The 19224-nt window shown below is 36.5% G+C and overlaps 1 protein-coding gene across 8 annotated transcripts in view; it reads left to right on the forward strand.

Moving 5' to 3' along the window:
* Positions 1–19224, forward strand: part of ZFPM2 (zinc finger protein, FOG family member 2) — a 499131-nt gene that overhangs the window by 120902 nt on the left and 359005 nt on the right. The window contains exon 1 of one of the 8 annotated variants that reach the window (XM_072949604.1): positions 11932–12016. The exons of 6 other annotated variants lie outside the window; for them this stretch is intronic. The gene's annotated coding sequence lies outside the window, so the exon portion shown is untranslated. Of the gene's footprint in view, positions 1–11931; positions 12017–19224 lie in introns of those variants that run through there. One more of the 8 variants, XM_072949602.1, reaches the window with a different exon arrangement.

The raw sequence follows: 19224 nt of genomic DNA on the forward strand, positions 1-19224 counted from the left end.
GAAGGGTCTTCAGCAGATATTGGTTGGTGGAATTAATAAAACTAAGCCAAGAGCAAGTCCACCACATTCACTCTTTTAATAATAACACTTATTGCTCTGTGCTAGATATGTTGCAAAGTTTTTATGTGAATTGTTTTAACCTATAAATATGATCTCTGTTTTATAGGATACTAAGGCAGAGAAAGGTTAAGTGATTTACTCAAGGTCACAAAGCTGGTGGAAGTATAGATCTGGGATTTGAACCCAAGTTGTCCAACACCAATGCTGAAGCTCTTCATGACATGTATTGCATTATATTTACACACAACAGCAATGGTCCTGATGCATCTTTACAATGGACTTTTGAAGGTGCCCTAACTCTGTACTTGTGGGCCCTTCCTTAATATATTGGGTACCACTGACACTATGGTGCTACGTTGGCATATATTTTGTAAGTCATGAACCCCAGGAATTGAAGATATTAGTTAGAGATTCCTGAAACTCCAGAAACATTACACCTCTATTTAACACTGTTGTTTGTGTGTGTGTGTGTGTGAGCCCAGGTCCATACACGATGATATTGCTAAGATATATATGGGGCTAGTCAACAAGACTTAAGGCAAGGAAAGGGAGATAGGAAATCATTGAGTAGTGTTCTCTCCGTCATGTAAGTCCAAAGAGTTGAATTTTTAGGGATTTGTACATTATGATAATGGACATGGCTAAATGACATAGACCTGCATACTGAGCTTTCTTGGGTTGTGATGTGCTTTTCTGGTAGTAATGAAGGGTGGAGATAATTACACTGCTCACATCCAACAACTGAAAGGGATTTTAGGAAGAGTTGGTAAATCCTGGAAGGGAACTAGATCAACAGTTATGTATAGGTTACAGGGGTCATCTAAGAGCATAGATTCTTTAGAGTGACCCAAAGGTCATAAAGGGAAACAGACCGAGATTTAGAACCCTCAGATGGTTATATAAATTCAAATTTGGGAAATCTGTAAGTGCACAGGAGTATTAAATTACTGGGTTATGGCTAGAGGTATGAAATTAACATAGATTATTTGCATGTGCTATGAAAGAAAGAAAGGTTATGCTATCTGACATAAGAATAGAATGTGATATTGGATTAGATTGTTAACTGGAGGAAAAAGTGCTATAAAAGACATTATTAGGATAATTGGCAAAATTTAAATATAGACTGTACATTACATAGTTGTGTCTGTCAACACTAATTATCCCTAATTAGTGAGATGTACCATCACTGCATAAGGATGTCCTTGTTTTTAGATCATACATAGTGAATACTTAGTGTAAAGGGCCATGATGCTTACAACTTACTTTCAAATGTTTCAGCAAAATAGTAATAGTTATATTATTACCCAGAAAGAGACATAAAGAAAATGTGGTAAAATGTTAGCAATTTGTAATTCTAGATAAAAGATATATGCATGTTTACTATGTTAATATTGTAATTTTTTTAAGATTTAAAATATACCAAATAGAAGTAGAAAAGAAAAGATGATTCTGACAAGTAAAAATAATAGCAATGGTAGTAGTAGTAATAATAATCATAAATGTGCTGAGCTTTCTAGGTAGATTAAAGTATGACATGTAAAAGTACTCGAATGTCAGAGACACTAGAAAAGAACTACGGTGTTCTATTTACTACAGTGTTTTAAGGTTAATTTAAATATGTCCGTATTAGCATATGCCTTATAGTGACAGAAAGCTCTTAAACATTGTCTTGAAGAGTAGTGAAGTTTGCAAATCATATTCTTGAGCTGTGTTATGTTAGGAATGATATCGTGATGCAGAAAGAAGAGAAATTAAACAGGAAAGGAAAACTTCTAAATTTTGTGCATTAGGAGTGTAACATATTAAGAATTATAATTGGAAGAAAGGAAAGGTTGTTGATGATCAGAATAGAGTGTAATTTAAGCCATTGTGTAAATAAAGAAGAGAACGTAGAAGAAAATGGGAGAAGAATGTTCTAGGTACGCCTGTTATTCAAAACCCATAGATTATCTGCCACTCCACAAACACTAAGGCCACTGCGAGCTCTGACCAGCATGGTTTTATTATCCTCACATTCCTTATCTTTAAGCTGCTGGGAAACAAGCAGTCCATGACTATTCTTGTTGGCCCAAATTGCCTTGGTCTTCTTTTCTCACTATGTGTTCCTTGTGGGTCTTTCTCTTAATTTGCTTAAGAAGAAAGCAAAAGATCTGCAAAGAGTCAAAATAACCCATATTTTGATTTTTACTTCCTCAGTTAAGCCAACCATGCATTCATATAAATATTCATTTATATTTTCACAAGATTCTTTCTCATTGGTTACCCCTAGAAATCATTTTGAGCTTTTTTTGCTGACCTTGCATTCTAAGTCCATTTATTTTTACCTTTCTTCAGTTTTATTTTCCTTTCTCTCTGTTTCTAAACCTCTGTTTAAGTACCCCCTTCAGTCTCAAGACAATCTGTTAAAGGGTTCTGATGAAGGGTAGTCTGGATTTCACAGGGCAGTGGCTTTCTGCCAGTGCCATGATTATTATTACATACTAGTTAGGCAGAGAAAAAGAAATCTCACATGGACAAATACTCTGCTTTAACAGTACAAAGAAAGAATGCTACAGAAACAGAAGATAGGTTATATTTGACAAACTACAACAAAACAAAAGAAATGAGATAAAGAAAGAATAATGAAAAAGGAAAACTATGTATGCTTTTTTTTAAAATACATTAAACCCATGAAAATGATAAAGGAGAACATTGTCCCTTTATAGATGGGAAAGGAACACTCTTAACTGATGACATACAAAAGGCAGAGACTTTTAATAAGCATTTTCTTTACCTCTGTCTTCACACAAAAGGTCATCTTTGATCTAATCACTGGAATAGCCAACACCTGGGCTGGGAGGGCAGAAAGTCACGATAAAAGAAGGAATGAACTAGAGATTGTGTAAAAAAAAAAATAATAATAAAAGGTTGTTCAAATGCTAGAGTTGGCAAACTTTCATATATAAATGGAACTCTTGTAAGTATGGAGTGTAACTTCTCTTTCCCCTTTGGGGCTTCCAGTTCATATAATACATATGATTCCTTCAATTAAATAATAAGTAGAAGTTTTGTATGTGCAAAGCCTAGGGGAGATCAGACAGGAGAATGACATGGTCTCAACTCTCAAGAAATCCACACACAATAATCTAGTCTTGGTGAGATTTTCTAATAAAGCAAATGGCATAATGTGATTTATTCATAAAAAATGCACCGCTTGCTAAATAAAGTCTTCATGGGTCGAGATACTTAATGGTTTTAAGCAACCTCAGGGACATTTTATCAAGGAACTTAAGTACAAGTTTTAAACTAGGATTTTTTGAAATGAAGGAGTAAGATGGTGATGTCCTGGGGAGAACAGCAAAGGTTTGGCCAAGTGGACAGACATATGAACACAGTAGCTTAACAGTTCAGGAAGCAGTGGCATGAAGTGGGAAACCACCCAGAGTGCTAACTAGTCAACGACTGAGTCAGAGTCCTGGATCTGCCAATGTTATTCCTTATAGAGTGGTTCAAATTTATGGGAGTTAAAGACAACATCTTTTTTGGTTGAGAAATTCTAACTTTCATAGGTAGAGTGAGGACTCTGTCCCTAGTCTCCTATCCAGGGACTTTGCCAGAACCCAGGCTATCAATCTTTTGTGATTTTGTTCCTGTTATATGTAGTGTAACTTGATTTTGATTAAGTATTCAGATAGAGTGTTCCATGGTATCTCTGTTAGTATTTTGTAGCAATGAGCTTTGAGATACTGCGTGTATTTGTCATTATTATTTAATATTTGTCCAAGGGACCTAAAATCGTTGCACTTGTCTCCATTCCATGGCAACCTGGATAGGAAAACTTGATCTTTTTCCTTCTATGCCCAAATCTGAATTTTAAGATTTATCATACTTTAGAAAGGGAAAGGATTTGCTAGAGATAAATCTTACCAAGGACTCCACTAATGGAAAAATCCCAGGGATCACCGACTACTTCTATAGGGTGAGTGCTGGCAAGAGAAGAGAAGAGAACCAAGGGGTCAAGGGGAGCAAAGAATGGTCTGAAGCACCCTTCCTTCGAGAAAGACTCTGTCAGGAAAGGAAGAGATAGGAAAAGGAAGGGGAATGGCAGAGGGAGGTGGAGGGCATGGTAGGTAAAGCCTCTGGTCTCTTACCAGTGCGGTGACAAAGAAGGAGGAAGCCAAGGAGAGAATCACACGTCTCCATGTAACCCTTGAATAACTGATGATTCTGCCCACTGGCAGATATAGCAGAATCCATGTCCTGGAATCTAGCCAAGCAGATTTATTCTGTTGTAAAGGTTGAAGTTTGTAAAGAGGCAGGTAAGGCCTCGATATGCAGATTAGCTTTTACAGACTTAAGTATTTTTTATTATATCATTTACTAGTCTCTTTAATGTGCATCAGTTGGTTTAAAATTAAGGAATTTTACGATATTTTATATAAGAGGTTTAATTTTATCATATCCAGATTAAGAGATAGGGAGGGAGATAGATAGATAGAGACATAGATGTTAACATCTAGGACATATTCGTTCAATTATATTATTTTCTTGTGAAAATAACAATATGGATTACTTTTAAATCAAATGTAAATATTTAAAATTTTAAATAATTTTATTTGTACTAATTTTTTAGAACTTGTTAATTTCTACACTTGGCCAGTTTTTATTTAGGGCTGTAATTTAATTTCTACTTATTATTACAATGTGATTTATAAAACTTAATTTTGTATATACATATCAGCATGTGTACATCAAATTATTTAAAAAAATCGAATTCCCACTGTCATCAAAAAATAAAACACTTCATTATTGAGAAATCAGTGAGAGTCTCTGCACACTTGACTTTGTGTGAGATACTTGTGGACTTTAAAGGAAATATTTTAAACCTCCCAGTGAACCAGCAACTAGTGGCCAATATTTACTTAAAATTTTCTGTTGACTATATAGTAAGGACCAAAATTGGTCATAAACACATGTAGGCTAGTATTAATTATCTTTTGACTAAAAATACAGTGATGTAATTTTATTTCACTGTGTGACATGACAAGTCAGAAAATAAAACTGTAGCTCTGTCACAGGGCATCAGGTTCACTGAGGACAGGGACTTGATCTCATTCATTATTGTGTTCACAAGGCCCAGTAGTGCCTGCACATGTAAGTAAGCACTCAGTGCAAAGTTCCCTGTTATGCAGGAATTCAGATATAATGTGTGATTGTAGATTAGTTTTCACCCTCCATCTAGTCCCCATTCTTAGCCCATTAGCTTTGTAACAATCGGATTGAATCTTTAGTACTCCACTTACAGATTTTGGGAGAATTTTTTTTTCTGTAAAACCATAAATTTTAAAAACATTTTAAGAACCATTAATTGTTGAAGGAAGAAGTAAATTAACTGAAAAAATTATTGAATATTTGCTATGGTTCTAACACACAGAGTGATTTTAAAAATATACAAGACCCAGATTATAACGTACAATACAAAGTTGAGTTCCTGTTTGTAAATATATTTTAATCTGTAGAAATGATGACCCTACCCACTTTATGCTCATTCTTTCTATATCGAGAAAGAGAAAAAGCAGTCACTGATGTCAGGGAGCAGGCACTGTGTGCACAGCTGGGCCATGGTGTTCTCTTGTTGAATACAACGTTTTACAGACCATTAACGTGAGGCAGGGACCTTCTGTGATCATGATGGATCAGACAAAAATGGGACCCCTCTAGTCTCATAGCTGAACTCAGGCAAAGAAAGACATGAACATTTTAAAGATCAGAGAATGTCCAAATATTAACCATTTTCTGCTTTTAAAAAAACCAATCACAGCTTTAATCCCACTCTGTTCTTCTTTCGTCTAGGTAAGAATTTAAAAATACCCAATCATGGAATGACTCCTGCTTCTTTACAGCATCCAATCTAGAGCAAAGCCCTGCTTTTTTAAAACTTTCCCCCAAGTTATCTAATGCGGGTTCAAATCCTGTAAGTTATTTCTAGCACACATTTGGTGAGACACCCTTGTTGCAGTGAGTCAGTAAACCCACATTTGTTCCATGACAGGTAGGTGTGTTACAGATGATCTTTCACTGAAGATCCTCTGACAGTGATAGGAGCCTGAAGACTGCAGCATGTTACAATTTAAATGTTGCATTTGCTTTTTACGTATTTTCCAGTATTTTTCTCAAAGAAAGTCTTTTGGAAAAGTTTGAGTTAGAGAAAAACTATAGTGTCAGACGTATGCATAGTTGTAGTTTGTGTGTTCAACCAGCATTACTGTCTCATGGTGTATTTCCATAGACTGTTTTTGAAATATTAAACTATCAGCATGATATAACCTATGAGTTGAAGTTCCTAACACTCTATTGATTGTTAGCTTTTCTGTTAAGGGTTTTGCCATAAATTAAAACATATAAATCTAAGGGAACAACAAACCACTACTGAAAGAGTCACTGCAAGGAATATATTCAAGATTTAAAGCTTACTTGTTTGAAACATTGATTCTAACCTTCTGTAAGATAAACTATTTGGAAACTCTTAGAATTTTTATAAGATTATATTTTGAATAAGTACAGGCTTAATGATGCATCTGTTACTGCCTCTATTTTAAATAGTAAATAACATTATTCTTTTATTCTTTTTCTCTGATCAATAGAGTAATTTCCCTATACTGACTTTCTATGCATATAATGCACTATAGAGAGTAAATGTTTTTTAAAAAAAATTGTTAGATAATCATTAGATATTGTGAAAGAGAGTGAAAAATGTTTATGTTAGGATTGCAACCACAGTTGATTCTAAATGTCTAGTAAGATGTTTTCTTTTCAATATAGATTATTGGAAAGTATTAGAATATAGAACAGTTTCTTGGTAAACACCTTTGTCAATAGTATTTTTCTTATTCTCCTGTTATAAAGTTTACTTTCATCAGGATGAGCTTTAAAAACAAAACAGAAAATGTTATTTTAGACTTTACAACACAGTGGTATATATGGTTTGCATATATGCCCACTATACTTTAAAATATGAAATGAAAATGAAGGACATTTTGGATAAATTTTTTTTAACAGGGCAATGAAAAGATAGCTTCCCAATTAGGGGGATGACTTGAAACACCTGTGATTTTATACTGGAACCATAGTATCTGAAGACATACATGATTTCACTCATGAAGTTTAGACGAAGTTTGGTCATAAACTTATTTAGTAAAACTTAAAGCTCTGGAAATGGATAGTTTGCTTGAAACCTGAGAAAGTCTAATAATAATGGCACTTTGGAGAGTGTGAAAAAGGAAGTGCTGATGGGCAGTATTCATGCCTCATCTTTGATGAGCTTTGATAATGATGATGTTGATGTACATAATAGGTAGAATATACTAAAAGACTTAGGGAAAATCTAACAGACGATACGGAAATTATACTAAAACATTAAGTAATTAGGAAAAAGTAGGTATTTCGATGGAGAGGTATTTGACAGCAAGGCATGTAGTGACTAGGTGAGAAAGGACTGAGGGCAAAGTCAGGAGAGACATCATGGATTGAGGCTGGGCTTGGATTGGGTCTTAATGAACAGGCAAGATTCTAAGAGATGGAGAAAATGGGAAGAGGATTCAGGTCATGTGATCATTAATATTTTGATGCTCTGCATCACCACCATTAACAAGCACCATAACCTATGCTTTCTGTGAGGTATTCTACTAGGCACTTTGGAAAGTAGGAAGAAGCATAAATACTCGTGAGGAGCTTACAGATTCATGAGGTGCTTATCGATTTAGTCTAGAAGGCCTTTTAGTCAAGTTGTAGAAACCATACAGAATTGCAGTATGAAATGGATCATCATGACTGTCAGGCAGCAGAATTCTAGGTGGAATGACAGATACATCTGACCTGATATGATATGTTTTGTTTTTATATTTTAATGTAATTTATGAAATGTGATCTCAGGTAACCCTCAGAGTTTTCTCATATCTAAAATAAAAATGCTAAAGAGCTAAAGAGCTGGATCTTTGAGGACCCTTCCAGGTAATTGCATGGTTCTTTTCTGTAAGTTTATCAGTGTACAACATGTGACACAGAAGAGTTGCCTATTAGCTCTCAATCTTAGTGATGCTGATTGTATAAAAATTGAATTTTACTCATATAAACCACTACATGCTGTTTTAGCCATGTGCACAGTTTAAAAAGTAGCTTCCACTGAAAATTGGAATAGATCATCTGGAGCCTCTGATGGGTAAGCCAATGCCAGGAGTTGCGCCTGCTATTCAGAATTTTGAAAAAGCTAAGTACCAGTACCAATATATCACCTAATTTTAGAAATGGTGTGATTATTATATGGCTCTTCTCTTTAGTTTGCCAATTCTTTTGTCTTCTTTAAAATCTCCCTAGGGATTAATATGTAAAAAAAGCTTTAGATGTGGACCTCAGCACACAGGACAACCACAGAATAGTGTTCGCTAAAGTATGCTTAGGCAAGATGCTATAATTTTATGCGGTGGGATATATTGGGAACTGTTAACCAGCTTTCATGTACCCACTCCATGGATAATGCTGTGGACCCCCTGACTCCCCCACCTTTACCTCCACCATTCTGTCTACCTTTCACACTCTTTGTCTCAGGGATAGAATCACACACCAGAAAGACACAGAGAACAAAGGTGCCAGTTCTTGAGTTGCAAAAGCCAAGAATGCACAGGACTGTAGCATTGATGAGTTTGTGAAAAAGATATGATGACCCATGCAAAGCTTCCTTTAACTTTGCCCCTCAAGATAAAGTAAGAATTCCCCAGATGTAAGAGAAGTGATGAGTGACTGAATGACAGTCTCTAAGAAGAAAGTCACCCTTTCCCTTCCCTCAGTCCATCTTAGGAGGTGAGTTTTTGGTAGTGTCCCCCAGTAGGTTCCTTAACAGGGTACCAGATGGGACCTCTATTCATTTTCCTAGATAGGCCCTGAGAAGTCAGCAAGACCCCAGAGCCAGATCAGCCTAAAACAACCTCGTTGTTTCCTCATCCCCTCATACTTTGAGAAGTATAATGACCTCTGTGTACCTGAGGGGATGCAAGTAGTTGGAAACATTCACCTGTTTGCATTGAGAGCTTTGAACCAGAAGAAGGAAGAAATCCAAAGAAATGCTAGTATGGATAAAGGACAGTAGGGACAAGTGCCTTCTCCCCCAACTTCTGCTCCTCCCCAATGCCTCCTTACTAATACGCTCCCTGGGACTTAGATGAAACCCTGAGTTCATAAACTTTAAGTTTCTATCACCTGGGAAGTTGGGATTTGAAAAATAAACTTAGTTATTAAATAATAAATATAGCCACAGAAGCTTATAGTATAGTGCTCACTGTGTGCCAAACACTATTCTAAGCACTTTATATATAGTGACTGATTAAAGATACCCAACCATATGAGGTAGTGGTTATTATTATCTCCATTTATTTTTGGTAAATCTGAGGTCCAGAGAGGTTTCAAGTCTTGCCCAGTGTCACCCAGCTAGTCAGTGACAAAGGCAGGATTGAATCCAGGCAGCCTTCGCCAGACCACACCAAGCCGCTCCTTAAAGAGACATAAAAGAGGAATGTTACATTCTGGTGAGACTGAGTCTGTGTCCTGTATTATGTATGCATTGTGCTTATTTTGGAGGGACCCTGTGAAAAGCAGTCTCTGTCACCCGCTCCTGTACATGTTCTGTACTCGGCATGTCGTTGAGGGTGCTGTTTATTATGTTACACTGTGTCCTTTCTGGAAGACCATGGAAGTAATTTCTCTCTGTCCTTATTACTGGAGATATCTGGGCTTCTCATGGGCACTGTTGGTATTTTGCAGAAAAATCAACTATGAATAGGTGATTATTTCTCTGTTTTCATTGGCTGCTGTGTAGCTTAGAGCCAAACATTAAGCTTGCTGTTGGCAAGTCTGTCGATGCCTGGCCCATGTTGTGTGCACTCACTGTCCTCTTCTAGCCTAACTTTCCCTTTGCTTTGCTTTCTACGTGTTTTAATTTATGTTGTCTGTCAGTAATGTACATATCTTAGTGAAACACCTTAAATCCTTTCTGAGAAAGGCAGGTTGTAAATATATGCAAATATTATTTTTCTTTGCTTTCAGACTACATCACTCTCAGATCTTCCTTGGTCAGCAGAAGGACCCCAGTGATTACTTTCTAGCAGTAATGCCATTCCTTCATTGGCACATTTTATCCATAGAGGGTGGAGAGGATAAGCAAGCTGTGAAGGGCACGATGTGCTTTCTGTTCCCTCCTCTTCATTTTTGAGCCCAAGGGCCAGGGTGAAAAGAAACCTTACCAGATGGGGAAGCATCATGCAGTGACTGAGTACATGGGCTCTGATTGCAGAACTGATTCATATCCAAGTTTTGCTACCCACTGCCAAATGATCTTGGGCAAGTTACTTGGCTTCTCTGTGCCTCAGTTTCCTCATCTGTAAAATTGGGCTAAAATAGTAACCCACATTCATGTAGTTATTGTGAATGTTAAATTAATGTAGGGGAACATTTATTGCCTTTGTTGGTGCTCATGGCCAATAAGTGGGCAGGAGAGCTAGAGAATTAGAAAGAGAGTCTTCTGAACTTTGTGGAAGCCCAGTAGGGTATCCTTGATGTAATTTACACAGGGCCACCACAAAGCAATTTAATAAAATACAGAGATTGCATTTGCCATAAATGATATGTATCATATTTTTTTGCCCTTTGTAAGGCTGAAGTGTAAATTTTTATTTGAATTTTCATATGTTCTTTTAAGCATTAGAATTCTATTGAGTACAGATTAAGTTAGTAACCGCTTTCAAACTGTGATTTAAAGACCATCAGAGAAGGAGGAGAACTTGTACTCTCCTTGGGAAAACTAATGTGAGAAATACATTGTTTTCTTTCAAGAATTTTTTTTCTCATGCAATGAGACATTCTTATGAAATACTTGTTAAGTCTTCACTTGTCTAGTCTTAGAAGAATATGAGTGCATAAATATGTTTGAGTACATCAAATTCATTTGGAACATTTTTCAAGAAACTATTGAGCCGATAAAAAATATGATATATGATGAACACCCCTGCCCTCAAGGAGATTACAACCTGGTAATGTAGATAGACATGTAACTGAATATTGCATTCCAAAATATGCAAACACATGCATAACACACACACACACACACACACACACAATTGCAGTACTGTGAAATCAGTATCAACATAGGGAATTTCATAGCATATTATGGGAAACAACTGATTTGGTTAGTGAGAACAAAAGAGGAAAAAAGGAAGGGAAGGACAGAAGGAATGCACTTGAGGAAGAGGTGGAAGGTGAGAGAGAAAGGAAGGGAAACATGGGAGATGGCACTGCAGGTATGCTTTGTAATACAGATCTTGAAAGATGAGAAGCCATGTGCTGATGTTAGCATGTGGGATGGGAGGTGGGGAAATTCTGGGTTGGGAAATATATGTAAGGGAACAGATGGCTTCTGGGGAGTGGATGGATGTGGCACAGCATAGCAGTGAAAAGGAGGTGTGTTCTGACTCCCTGCAGGCAGCAGAAAACCACTGGGGCGTTTTCAGCACTGGGATAAACATGATCAGATTTGCCTTTTAGAAAGACAGCAGTGCAGAATATGTCTGGAAAGGGAGTGAGGCTGGAGGAAGAGCAGTTATTGGAGCGAAAGGGGAGGTGAAGCCTCTCCACTAAAAACTATTTCTTATCTGTGGTTTCAGCCTGACAAGATGACTCTAGTTCCAGCACTTCTTCCAGGTGATTCTTCTTCTGTCTTGATCTCTCAAGCCCAGAGAAGTTCAGCAAATAGCAGGATTTAAAATTTTGGAAGTAAGATCATCAAGGAAAGGATGGAGACCAAGGACAGAACTTCATGGAAGCCTAATATAAAGGAAAAAACAAAGAGGAAAACTAGGGAGAATAGTGTGTCAGGAAAGCCAAGACTTTCAATAGATTCATCTTCAGGAAGTACTCGAACGGATTCATTGAGGTGACTACAAAGATATCATTGACTAATTATGGGTAGATGCAAAGTTTCTTTATTTGTCTCTTCAAAATACCATTCTGATACATTGCTGTTCTTAAATTGCAATGACAAGATTAAGGACAAGAAAGAGAGAATGAGTTTTCCAATTTTTCCCATAGATATGTAGTGAAGAGAGAATTTGAACCCAGTTCTGACTAATTTCCAAAGCCCATGGTGCCTTGTAAATGATGTTGAATGTCAGGCCAACAAATCTATTTATATAGGTAGTGAGAAACCACTCAAAGTTCTGGACAAGGCAGTATTGGATCAAACTGTGTTTAAGAAGGATAGTCCAAGAGGTGTGTGTAATGGAGGGTTGGAAGGAGGTAGAGCCTGGGGAAAGGATGTGAGGTTATGAGACCACTAGATGAGGAGTAATGAGAACCTGGTTTAGGGTGTAAGGTTGTCAGATTTAGGGAGAAAAAAAAAAAACCCACAGTAAAACCAGGATTCTCAGTTAAGTATGAAGTTTTAAACTTTTGGTATAAGTATATCCCATGCAATTTGGGACATATTTATAGTGTAAAACTTTTTTACTTATCTGAAGTTCATATTTAACTGATATTCTGTATTTGATCTGGCAACTGACAAGACTGCACTGCAGTTCATATAACAACCACCTGGGGTTAGCCTGGACTCCACAGGTTGAGGGCAGGAAGACTGCCCTTGCTTCAGATGCTAGCTGCAAGCTCAAGGGTCCTCAGGCTGTCCACACTTTGGACTAACTGGCTGTAAAATTGGGGGTTCCCACAAGTTACCTGGCTTGATAATTTACTAGGACAACTCATAGAACCCAGGAAAGCACTATACTTATTATTATAGTTTTATTATAAAGGATACAAATCAATGGTAGCCAAATGGAGACACAGATAGGAGTTCTGGGAGTATCCCAGAAGTCGAGCTGATGTCCTTTCAACACAGAATCAGTGTGTGTCACCTTCCTGGCACATTGTTGTATTCACCAACTAGGAAGCTCACTTGAGCCTTGTGTCCAGAGTTTTTATTGAGCTTTTATTACATAGGCATGACTGATTGAATTATTGACCCTGTGAGTGAACTCAATCTTCATCCCCTATCCTCTCCCAGGAGGTCAGAGGCCTGCAGTGAATAACAGAGACACTCTATTATACAACACAACCCGAGTATGGCCTTGGTAATGGAAATGGAGAGATGGATGAGGAAGCAATTATACTGGGGAGAGGTCTAAATTAACATAAGTTTTTAAATCCTAGGAGATTGGAAATATGTGAAGAAATACAGACTGGGATGGGTGAGGGAGAGTAAATAATTAACTAATTTAGATGCCTGGATTTGAAGATACTAAAAGAGCATCATGATGCAAATTCAGGGTAGAAGGACAGAAAGGCGTAACTGGAGCTTGGAAGAATTGGCAGGATTGTATACCGGAGATCAATACTTCTTAGCATGAATGTGATTTGCAGCTCTGAAATGGAGTAATATATTGTGGGAAAAAGTACAGTAGAATGAAGCAAAAGCCCCAGTGTTATAGGAGGGAAAATAGAAACCACAGACAAAATTAAATTAAAATAGTCCATCACATTCTAAATTTTCATAGATTAAGGTCTTTTCCATATGAAAGCATCTGTTGTTTCTTACAATAGTATTTGTTTCAAAGCTTTTATCCATTTATTCTGTAATTTATTTCTACTTATTTTTCCTGCATGTTTAACATTGTGATACCCATTTACTTTTATTTCTAAACAGTAATGCATTTTTGCCTAAATTGGTATAAGTTCAAAGTACTCAATGAATTGTCAGTGTCTTAAGATAAAAACTTCATATGGATTTTGAGCACTTTTGTTAAGTACCTTGATAAGGAGGGTGTAAAGCCTATAAATTTTGGTGATTATAGCCTATAAAAATAAACATATTTTGCCTCAATCAGTTTGGCTTCAAAGTTAGCCCCATCTTTACTCTTCAAAGTTTAGCTTTTCTTGAAAATAGAAAGGTTGACAAAATAGAATTAAAGTGAGTGCTTTTATTAATTCATTTAAAATGTATTCTTTAATTGCAAAATGGCTTTAACTAGTAATACTAAATATTTAAGGTAATTATAGTTTTCAAATAATGAAATTGCAAATAATTGCAGTATTTCTATGTAATATCATAAAAACCATTGGTTAAGCCACATTATAGCACATATATTTATAAAATATCACATTTCTCTCTCTAGCTTCCTGATACAACATGTTGACATTTCACAAAAACCATTAAGTGCCTGCTCTGTGCCAAAAACACTGTTCTGAATATTGCAGAACATATAAAAATGAATAGTATGTGATCTGAGAGAATACTTAGAACACTGCCATTTGTGTTTACTCATTGTAATTTTGGTTGAAAACTATTTTTGCTGTAATCTCACAGGCGGCCTTTTTATCTGCTGTGTTATTAATAACATGAACTAAAAGATGATCAGTAGGACTGTTTTTGAAACATGCAAACAAGCAAATTGGTTGAACTTCAGTCTTTAATCTGTAAATGATTGGACTAACTTTTCTAGTCCTGTTTTTTGCAGTTCTTGCTACCGTTTGTGGGTTCAAATAGTAGATTTTATTATCTTAAATACAAGATATGTTTCAGCCCTTAACACTGGGAAACAATCATGGATAAGGTTGCTTCTTGATCTAACACTGGTGTAAAGGTGAGAACTGAGAAGTAGGAGACGTGATTTCTAGTACTACTTCTGTGAGAAATAAACTTCGGCATCCTTCAGTGCTTTCATCTGTAAAAAAAAAAAAAACAAACTTTATTTATAAACTTTATGATGCCTTCCAATTTTAAAGTTTGTGGGAAAACAAAACAAACTTAGTAATAACCAAGTTAAGATCAAACTGATGCAAAGTCTGACTTGTATAATATTACAAAAATCTTTATTGCTTTCAAACTATGTGGTTAGAAGTGAGGCTAGCATAGAAGGCAGCCTAATAAAGATAACGGAGGCATATGCTATTATGAAGAGACACTGCTTAAAGTTTCAAATGTAAAATAGAATGGGTAAAGCTTTCGTTTTGAGGATACTTAAAAGCGATTTGTTTTCCGGAAAGCAATTAAAGATGCTCATGTAGTCTCTATAGGTGAACTATTTTAGAAGGCATCTTCCTAGATGACACGAAGAAAAAATTTCTGCTGGAGCGATTTTATCTTGTAACAAATCAGCCACTTGCTTTTATGTTAAGGTAAGTTGGAATGGTGTAGTCATTGTGGACAGTCTTTGGTGGAAGAAATTTATTTTGTGCAAAGGAAAATTTTGGTGAGATTTTTTTCACTGCCCATGTTTATTTACTTGAGATTTTGGATATTTGTTCACAAACTGTTCATTAAAAGTGCAGTCTGAGTGTGAGGCTTCCAATAATTAAACGTATCTTAGGTTCATGCGAGAATCCTTCCCATTCCTAACTCTTAAGTTGGGAAATTACCAATTTGAAGATGGAAATTTTAGAAAATTAAACCTACAATGCTTCTGACTGCAGGTTGCATACTGAGTTGATCCAGCTGTGGGGAATCTGGGGCAAAGCAAAACCGCCTGGGGTATCTCCAGGGGTGCTCCGCTACCTTTGGTCTGGAGGGGATGGTTCCTGTTTATTGACATGCTAACTTGACGGAAATGTGTCACTTTTCTCTCTCGTTCTTTATTTCTTTAGGGAATATGCTCTTCTTTAGCTCAGTTTCAAAGAAAGTTACCTTTGAATAGTGCCTGGAAATTGAGAGAGTTTAAAAATGTTATTAAAAGTTCCATATTGAGTACCATACAGAATTTAATTCAGATGTTTTATATTCTCAGAGGGCTGAGTAGGTGCGAGGTTTCAGACAATAGTTTTAAGCTAAAAGGCAGTCTCTTCTGGGTTGCATATGATTATGTTCGTTTGTGAAAGCAGGTAAATCTAAAACTGAAGTGTGCACAAACGTCTTCGTGTGGGCTCTGGCCACAGAATTCCCATTAGCATTAGCTTGGCACTGCTTCCTGTCTCACAGACGGTGAGGAACATGCCTTTTCCACCCTTGAGGCAATAAAATAAATTAAAGGGTGCGGCATTAAATGAGTTGAATTTTGAGTAGTATTTTTCATGCCTCCAACATTTTAAAGTCAGTTTATCCTTATGAAGCAGCATTTGGAATTCTGAAACAGGGGACTCTGGGCCAGTATTCAGGTTCTTTTGATTTTCTGGAATCCTGTGTGTGTGTGGCAGTCTTTTCTGGTCCTTTTCCCATTGTGGTCTCTGGGTAGTGTCTGTGACTAGAACTTTGTAATTCAGTATAAATCACACATAAATGAGCACTATGGAAGGTAAGACATCTTTAGTTTGTTTCTACTGGGTCTGGTCCAGGCTATTACAGTCCCTACATATCTCCATGACACAGAAGCAAGAGTTTTTGCAAAGAATGTCCCCAGGGCCCAACCAAATCCTTCCTCTGCAGAAGCTTCCCTGCTCTGTCTATGTTCATTATGTTTGTGCTTCCTCCAATTTTGCACTTTCTCTCAGTATTTCCTACAGAGACTGGAGAATATTTCTTTAATCTCAAACGGAAGTTTATTTTTGTTTTCATGGAACAAAGCTTTATCTTTAGTGTTACCAAGTGTGCCCTCTAATTAGAAACCCTTTTCTTATATTCTCGTAAATTAGAAGGGGATGATTTAATTCTTAGTACATTGGAACACTGATAACTCCAGAGATGGCAGGATCCACATTTTATCTAATCCTCTTTAACCACAAAAAAATGCGGACCCTCACCCAGCCACCAAGAGAACAAGATCTGAAGGTCCTGAACTCTTAAAGGGAGGCTTCTAACAGAACCACTTCCTCTTTCTAGGTGTCTGATATTTTATTTTGAGACATCAGAATAAGAATGCTTTTCCCGTATTGATCTGTTTGCTGTTTTTCTGCCACGTGGTGGCTCTATTGTTACTGTCTCTCCAAAGGCATGCTATGATTATTGATAAAGGTATTTAAACATAATAGGCCGACAAATGTTGAACACTTAGGCTGTATCAGGCATCCTGCTAAGTTCATCACACAATTGAACACGTGTAACTTGCAACTGCCATGAGACATTATCAAGTTTTATAGGTAGAAGTAGAGACTCAGAATTTCTGAGGCTCACTCAGAGTCAGACAGCTCATCAGGGCTTGAGCCAAAGTTTAAAGGGAGGGGTGTCTTCCAACTACTCACCTCAATTGTAAGCTATAACCAATTAATTATTTTCTTAGTGACACCTGATGTTGGGCCTCCAAAGACTAATGCTTTAAAAGTGCCTGTAATTTTTTATTCTTTATTTTTTTTAAGCACCATACCTTCAGGTATTTAAGCTTGTAGCTTTTTGTTACATGTCCATCATCATTGTATACTACTGTGTTGTTTTTCTGGTGACCCCAAATGCTGTATTTCTACATTTTTACCATAGCCTCCCTACTCATACTTACCTGTATCTCTCAGAACCAGCATGTGTCAGGTAAAGCTTGCCCATGATAGGAAACAAAGAATGAAAGAGATGGATGTGGCGGGGGTTGGGGGGGAGGGGTGAGAGAGAGAACCTTTATATAGCATTTTTCGTAGATATTAGTTAATATGCAAACATTGACTAGATGAATGCGTTTTCATCATGCCTGTTGAACAGTTTTTCTAGGATGCCCATCAAGCACGTTAGTGTTTCATGTTTGGTGGAATGTAAGTATCCTCCATCCTCTGGCCTGGTGGGAGGGGGCACTTCAAACCTGTTCAGTCTGAGTCCTTGAAATGGGAAAGAGATAGATTCCTGTTTTTAACTTGTTTCTGCAGTGAGAGTTCCTTGTTACATTTGTGGGTTTGGGAATAAAGAACAGTCTTAAGGACATTTGAAGGCAAGAAACATTCAGAGTGGAAAAGACCCTTCCTAAATAAGAGAAGTGAGGAAATCACATTGGTTCTGACATTAGGAAGACGTTTCTTCCTCGGCTGATTTGGGGAGGTGGGGTAGGCATAAGTATCTTCAGTTAGTGTGTATCCATCATGCTTACTTCGTGTGTTGTATTTCAAGGACGATGAGGAAGGTTCCTGAGAATATTCACTTGCATTAGAACAGTCTCTTAGGAGTCTAACAAAATATAAATACTACTGGTCAAGAAGATAAAGCTGATAAAAACTAATTACTGTGTTTCAGTGGCTGTAGGAATACTGAGCTTGTTCATGTCATATTTTAAAAGTCCTGTGCCCAGTGTTAAGTGATTTGTGTTATTAATTATGCAGCTTTTAAATGTTGCCAGTAACATTATAACAAGGTAATTTTCAATTGAAATTCTGATTAGATCTAAATGTTGATGTTAATTACATATTACTCAGAAAATAACACAAATGAAACCCCAAATAATATCATTTAATCTTGATTTGAGCTCTGAACAAACTGGTTACCCTAACCAGTTACTCAGACCAGCTCCATCATATGCTCTACTTCTGCCATTTCATTAGTTGTATTTTTCTCACACTGTTATTTCATCTCCTTCCATCATATATTATCTCCTTTAGCTCCTCCCTTTTACCAGCATAGCAATCATCAGTCTCAGGTATTGATGTCATAGTAAAGATCTGTATCATAATAAAAAATTTACTCATAAAAAGGGAAACTGCTTTAATCTGATTTGGTGCACCAGATTTTATAATTACATGACTTAAGAACATAACTTTATCTATAAATACCTAATAAATATTCTAGGACCCACAGGAGGAAAAAAAAGTTTATTACCTCAAGTTTTACTGTACTGCTATTGTTGACTAATGTTGAAAGTCATTTTTCATGTTTCTCAGTATATTTGTTTGTGATCACTATTAATTTTAATGTTATAAAATCATGGTATTTTGTATTTTCTTTTTGTGATTGTTCTTTCATGTTAAGAGCTATCTTTAAAATGATAGTATTTAATGGAGCAACTGAGGATCTTTTGCTCTCAAAGTTACATGAAATAGTCAACATTCAGTCGTATGCAATTGTTTTACTCATGGGAGTAAAGACTTTTTCTGATACCATTATCTTTTACTAAAATCTTCTGTCGTTTACTGTGCCATACAACAGACTCATACTTGTGATTTGTAATATAACAATGCAACAAACTGTGAGCTTAGAAATTCTCTTTTTTTTTTTTTTTTAGAAGACTTGGTTTCCCCTATCTTTTCCCACTGCCT

Source organism: Vicugna pacos, chromosome 25 (assembly GCF_048564905.1).
Source record: "Vicugna pacos chromosome 25, VicPac4, whole genome shotgun sequence".
NCBI classification, from domain to species: Eukaryota; Metazoa; Chordata; class Mammalia; order Artiodactyla; family Camelidae; genus Vicugna; species Vicugna pacos.